The 7552-nt window shown below is 44.1% G+C and overlaps 1 pseudogene; it reads right to left on the bottom strand.

Moving 5' to 3' along the window:
* Window positions 1–1048: 1048 nt before the first annotated feature.
* LOC116904304 lies at window positions 1049–2035 on the bottom strand (annotated as a pseudogene).
* Window positions 2036–7552: the final 5517 nt, after the last annotated feature.

The raw sequence follows: 7552 nt of genomic DNA on the forward strand, positions 1-7552 counted from the left end.
ATCTAGTGCTCTGCCTTCACTGGTGCAAAGTGTGCTCCAGCAAGTCTGCAAGATGACAGAGAATCAAAACCTATACTATTTCCCCCACCCCATACACATGCCCAAGACAAACTATAAGTATAACAACAATAATAACCAAGGATGACAACTATAATAATATCCTGAAATGAAATCATCAGTTGGTATTCTGAAATGCTGGGGTCATTATAAAGTAAAATAAGGTTTATTTAACAAAAGAACTGTCCTATGAGCTAGTCTGTTAAGCGGGATGACAAAGAACACTGAAGGAGGGTAGCATATACATTCTCGATACGCTGGACAAAGAGATGATTTAAGTGTTTGGTGGGATGAATCAAAGTGGTGTACGATTTCTTCATGCTGAGAACAATGATACATGATTAAAATGCATAAATCATTTTAACAGTTTTTAAAAGGTTTTATTGACTCTTTGTGAGTTACATCACGCACCCCAATCCCACTCAGCTCCCTGTCTCCTCATAGCCACCCTCCACCCTTGCAAACCCCCCCCCAAAGAAAACAAAGCAGCTCGTCCCCCGTACAGGAGGCGTCACCTCTGAGCCCGTGCCACTTCACAGCAGAGGACTGGCAGGGCCAGCTCTCCCTTGCTTTCACCCTTAGGGCTGGCTCATCCTTACCCTGAAACCAGGGCCAGTTCTATACCATGCTGCCCGGGGGGAGGAGAACTCTCCTGAGTGCTGCCACTGCTGAGAGATGGGGCCAGCTCTCCAGAGTGCGGCAGCCCATGTAGGGCACGGCCAGTTCTGCAAAGTCCTTGGACAGCTACATGGTCCCAGGCAGCTGCCCACACCAGGAATGTCCCCATGGTCCCTAATGGTAATATAGGCACTGGACAGTGAAACCGACCCCTGCTGCTGCATAGGTACCAACTCCGAAATGGCCCTCAGCAGCAGCACAGGCTGGGACTTCACGGTGGCCTTAGGCTGGCTACTCGCGGCAGGTTGTTCCTCTCCACTCTGTCTCCAGTTCCATCTCTCCTCATAACACTCCAACTGCTCCACTTTGTCTCTCATCTGTCCACCACACGCATTTCCATATTGTAGTGCAGGCTGGCCACGCAGCTGACAGACCTCTGGGTAACCTCCTGGCATGGCAGCAGACAGCCTCTAGGGATCTCCAGTCTGCCCAACTTCTGTGTGGCATGGTTGTAGGTGGGTCTCTGGGTGTCTTCTTCCTCCTGGGCCAAATGGCATGACAGCAGGTGTACCTCTATGTGTTCACAGCCTGCCTGTGCCATGTGGCGACAGGCAGATCTTTGGGTGTCTTTTCCCACCAGCACCACATGGCATGGTGATAGGCAGGTCTCTGTGTTCATTTTTAAATGACTTATTAATGGCAGACTCACCACAAGGATCATTCTGATGAACCAAGATGGCTGGACAATGACAAATGACTTTGAATTCTTGCACAACCACCTGCCAATCATCTGGTAGCATTTCTTCATCCAGCCTTGGAGTCATACCATCCGAGTACATGATCATGTGTACCATCGGCTCTAAAGTACTTATTACATATCTCCACAAGAAATGACTCTCCTATGGTGATCAATGACCTTCATGCCAATCCATTGGTCCTGATCTCCGATCACCACTGTCTTCCATAGCCAGCTGTCTTCTCGTTCTTCTTTGGCTGTTTACTCTGGAATAGACTCTGATTCTTAACCAGAGATTTTGTTGGCCTTGGGATCTTCATGGCCAGTGTACTTACTCAAAAGAATCTGCTTCAACAGGAATCAAGTTCATCCATGTTGATTTCAATCTCATCTAGAGTGTCTAGGTTATCGTCAGAGAGTCTAGAACCTCCACTTTGATCCAAAGAAAGGTCGACATTTGGGGCTGTGAGCTTGATTCTCCAAGGGTGATCCAGAGAATCAGGAGGGTCAGGCCCTAGGACTCAGAATGCCCTCTTGGTAGGTAATAACCATTCCTACATCTCCCACCAGTGTTTTTCTGAGGTTGAGAGGCAGCTTGCTGGTGGTAGGGCCAGAAGGATGTGCGGTTCTGATTCTCCAGCATCTCCCTTCTGGATCCATTAACACCAATTCAGATTCAGCTCTATTTTCTGGTCACATGGTATAAGTTGTTTGTTTCTAGACTTTCATATTTAAATACTTCCTGACCATAGGTAACCAAAGTCACAAAAAGTAAAACTGTTGTTGTAGGGATTGATAACTTTAGCTTAGGGGCGGGTGTCTTTCCCAGACAAGAGTCTGATGAGATTCTGCCCGGGACTGCACAAAAGCAGAGAGTACAGCCATGAAAATGAATGTATGCATCAATGGTTAAAGATGTTTAGGGCTCTAACACCTTGCCCTTTTGTATTGTCTCTGTCTCCATCTTTTGCATGAACTCATATCTCCATCCTTAGGTAGGTAGGCCCAGATGCTGGTTAACAAATAGAGAAACATTTGCATTCTAGGGAGGACCACACTAGGAAAGATTTTTTAAAAACAATTATGGAAACAGGTGAAGCTAAAAATTTTCTGCTAAGGTCTGAGATCACCAGGATTTTATACACCATTACCCCCCTGTTTCCAAAGGATTATGTCATTGAAACGGCTGTGTCTAGTACAAACAGGACTCCCCAAGGCACAGTGGACACAACACCAAAGCCTTGAGTTCTGAATATACTTCACTAGAAATCGGGGTATGTGTCAGTCAGTATCTAGAGTCCTAGGCAAAGTAAGCTTCGTTACATTTTAAAATCAAAATTCCCCAGCCAGCTATGGTGGTGCACATCTGTAAGCACAGTACTTGGGAGACTGACACGGGAGAATCCATTATAAGATCAAGACTAGCCTGGACTACACAAGGACTTGGTGGCCAACCAGGGCTATATAGTTAGATTCTATTTCAAACACAAACAAGATCAAAAAAGTTTCCCAAATTGAATCTTCTCTTTTGCATATGCTGCCTGCTAATACTTGCTTCTAGGGCCAGATTCTAGGCAGTGCTAGGTTGAGTTGTAGATGAGACGTTTTAGGGAACCACAGTGGAAATAGTCCTCTAATCATTAGTTAGAACCCAGTGTCTCTGGAAACCAGTAAAGTGTAATTCACTTTGGAACTGTGCTCTGCTCCTTGGAAAGGTCTAGTTAGCCAGGTCCTCAACGTTACAACAGCTGGTTCATTCCAAGTAACACAGAGTAGCTTCCACACAGAGTATTTCCAAACACAAGACTTACCATGGGCTCGATGTTATTTCGTGTACTCTTAAGAGTCTCTAAAATATACATATTACTTGTCTCATTTTAAACTTTTTAATCATTTAAAATATGAGAGAAATAGGATGGGTATAAAATTGAGCTCTGTGCATCCTCCATGAGGCTGTCTCTCAGGATGCCAATCTACTGAGATTTTGAGCAAATGATGTACACACACACACACACACACACACACACATATTATGGAAACAAGTGAAGCTAAAGACTTTCTGCTTAGGTCTGAGATCACCAGGATTTTATATATATATATATATATATATATATATATATATTATATAAAATATTCATCTAATACTTTTCCCCGGTAAACAAAGTGTCACTGGTCCAGGTTGGCCTTGAACTTGTCTTTCAGTCTCATGAGTACTGAAAGGGTAGATGTGATGGTTTGAATATGCTTGGCCAGGGAGTGGTACTAGTAGAAGGTGTGGCCTTTTTGGAGGAAGTGTGTCACTGTGCGGATGGGTTTAGAGACGCTCCTTCTAGCTGCCTGAGGATGCTCAGTCTGTTCCTGGCTTCCTTTGGGTGAAGATGTAGAACTCAGCTCCTCCTGCACCATGCCTGCCTGGATGCTGCGATGCCACTATGCTTCCACTTTGAGATAATGGACTGAACCTCTGAACCTGTAAGCCAGCCCCAATTAAACATTGTCCTTTATAAAACTTACATTGGTCATGGTGTCTGTTCACAACAATAAGACCCTAGGTAAGATATATATATATATATATATATATAGATAGATAGATAGATAGATATAGATATAGATATAGATATTGCTCAAAGAATAAGTGGGGGCCCAGAGAGAGGAAGTCCTGAATTAGTTTTATATTTATCTAATACTATTCCCCCATAAACAAGGTTTCACTGGTCCAGGTTGGCCTTGACTTTGTCTTTCAGTCTCATGAGTACTGAGAGGGTAGATGTGAGCCACCAAGCCTAGCTAGTATACATCTTGCCTTTTTGCATTTATTTGATTATTTATCACCATTTATTTCATTTATGGTGCTGGAGATAGAACTGAGAGCCATCTATGTAGTCAGCAAGCATTCTGTCACTAAGCCACACCCCCAGGCCGGAGTCTACTCTTATTTAACAATAAGGTATGCACCACATAATGTACTAGCACTCTCATTCATACACATCCATAGCATATTGGTCAAATTCATCTATTCAGTTCCTCTTGCAGGGGGGGGGAGAGAGAGAGAGAGAGAGAGAGAGAGAGAGAGAGAGAGAGAGAGAGATCATTCACTGATATCAGATCTGTCTTTGTTAATGTGACCTTGGAGTGTGCTATGTCTGTGTGGCTGGTCAGAAAGCTCTGAGGCTGAAACCTTCCCAATACCTAACAGAATTACAAAGGCTTCTATCACCACCTCTGCTTCAGGAACTCTGCCAGACCCGGAAGGAGAGGGACCTGTAGACACCAGTTTCCCAGTGGGTAGCACAGGGGTCTCACTGCCTCTTCTTGTTCCTCTCCCAGCACAGGAACTCACTGGCAGGCAAGGCCAACGCTCATATCACCACCCCAGGGCATTATCAGGATCTAGGCTTCCAGCAATTCTCACTGCTTCCTCTCCACACCCAGTAGACTTCCTGCAGTGCCCACAGACAGGGCAGGTGACAGCTGAAGCTCCTTCCTGCTGCTGTCCCCATTGCCCAGGAGCCAGCCACAAATGCCCCCCATGCTGCCCGTGATGCCAGCCCCAGGAGGCACTGAAGTCTCCCCAGAGAGCTCCATCTCCATTAAGTTCCCGCAGCTGCCAGGCTGCTTGGCTGTCTCCCTTAGACTCAATACAATAAACACTTCACACATGACAGTCTTCACAAGCACACCAGCGACTTCCAGGCTGGGATTGATAATGGAAGCTCTGTCACTCATTGGCGAGTTGGGGGAGTGAGGAACAAAGCACATTATGATTAATTTTTCAAATTTTAGACCACTGAAAACACTGTGTTTTATCAAAATAATAATTAAAAAAAAAAGACACTAAAAAGCTGTTTGTGGAAGGGATAAAATACCTGACAGAAATGACTTAAGGAAGGATTCACTTCGGCTTACTGTTCAAGGGGATACAGTCCAGCCCAGCAAGGAAGACGTGGCAGAGTGAACTTGGGACTCTGCTTGTTAAATCTTCTATGGGTCAAGAAGCAAAGGGAGATCCAGCAAAAGCTGGCACAGACAGGACAAAGCCTCCACCCATCAGCATGTTCAGTGACTCACCTCCTCCAGTTAGGTGCAACTCTGAAAGTTCCCACGACCTCCCCATATACAGCACCCACCAGGGACCAAGCATTGAAACGCACGAAGCTGCCGAGAGCACTTTACATTCAAAGCACACCATTTTTACTTTATGAAGTTATGGTCATGATCAATAGCATGCACTGTGTACCTAGTACCCTCACCCAACAGTCTCACACCACACTGCAGATACAGGGAAACTGCATAACTGGACCAGATGCAAATGCCTGGGACTCTGGCACAGGCTGACACTTGAGTTGCAGCTTCTACGACCTAATTCTGTAAGGCCCATCCATCTTACTCTAGAGACGATTGCTCATCCACACCCACTGCTGCTCTACTCATTATACTCAGAAACTGGAAACAGCCACCTTCATCAACTGAAGGATGGATAATGAAAATATGGCACACTTACACAATAAAATAGTATTCAGCTGTTAAAAAATGAAATTATGAAAGCGTCAAGCAAATGGATGGAGCAGGAAACAACCATCCTCAGTGAGGTAACCCAGACCCAAAGATAAACATTGCATGTTCTCCCTTATACATGGATGTTGGCTCCTATACTTTAGACAGGTGTGTTTCATGTATAAGAGCTGAAGAGGGGGTTGGGGATTTAGCTCAGTGGTAGAGCACTTGCCTAGCAAGCTCAAGGCCCTGAGTTCGGTCCTCAGCTCTAGAAAAAAAAAAAAGAAAAAGAAAAAGAAAAAAAGTAAAAAGTCATATGCATTCTGACTGGTGTGAGGTGGGATCTCAGGATCTTTTTGCTTTGCATTTCCCTGATGACTAAGAATATTGAACAACTCTTTAGGTGCTTCTTGGTCATTTGAGATTCCTCGGGTGAGAATTCTTTGTTTAGCCCTGTACCACATTTTTAATAGGGTTATTTGGTTCTCTGGAGTTCTTTGTATATATTGGATATTAGCCCTATATCAGAGGTAGGGTTGGTAAAGATCTTTTTCCAATCTGTGGGTTATTGTTTTGTCCTATTGATAGTGTCCTTTGCCTTACAGAAGCTTTACAGTTTTATAAGGTCCAATTTGTGTATAGTTGGTCTTAGAGCCTGAGCCATTGGTGTTCTGTTCAGGAAATTTTCCCCTGGGTCAATGTGTTCTCTCTTTCCCACTTTCTCTTCTATTAGTTTCAGTGTATCTGTTTTTATGTGGAGGTCCTTGATTCACTTGGACAAGAGCTTTGTGCGAAGAGATAAGAATAGATCAATATGCATTCTTCTACATGCCAACTGCCACTTGAACCAGCACTATTTGTTGAATATGCTGTCTTTTTTTTCCACTGGATGGTTTGGGCTTCTTTATCAAAGATCAGGTGAACATAGATGTGTGGGTTTATTTCTAGATCTTCAATTCTATTCCATTGATCTACCTGCCTGTCTCTGTACCAATACCATGTATTTTTTTAAATCACTATTGCCCTGGGGATGTGCCCATTGTGGGTGGGATTGCAAGCTGGTACAACCACTCTGGAAATCAGTCTAGTCTGGCGGTTCCTCAGAAAATTGGACATAGTACTACCTGAGGATCCAGCTATACCACTCCTGGGCAGATACCCAAAAGAGGCTCTAACATATAGCAAGGACAAATACTCCACTCTGTTCATAGCAGCCTTATTTATAATAGCCAGAATCTGGAAAGAACCCAGATGTCCCTCAACAGAGAAATGGATACAGAAAATTTGGTACATTTCCACAATGGAGTACTACTCAGCTTTTAAAAACAGTGACTTCATAAAATTCTCAGGCAAATGGATGGAACTAGAAAATATCATCCTGAGGAGGTAACTCAGTCACACACACACACACACACACACACACACACACACACACACACACACACACACACACGGTATGTACTCATTGATAAGTGGATATTAGCCAAAAAGCTCAGAATACCCATGATACAACTCATAAACCATATGAAGCCCAAGAAGAAGGAAAACCAAAGTGTAGATGCTTCAGTCCTACTTAGAAGGGGGGACAAAATAATCATGGGAGGTAGAGGAAGGGAGGGAGAGAGAAGGGGAAGGGAAAAAGGGGGT

Source organism: Rattus rattus, chromosome 6 (assembly GCF_011064425.1).
Source record: "Rattus rattus isolate New Zealand chromosome 6, Rrattus_CSIRO_v1, whole genome shotgun sequence".
NCBI lineage: Eukaryota > Metazoa > Chordata > Mammalia > Rodentia > Muridae > Rattus > Rattus rattus.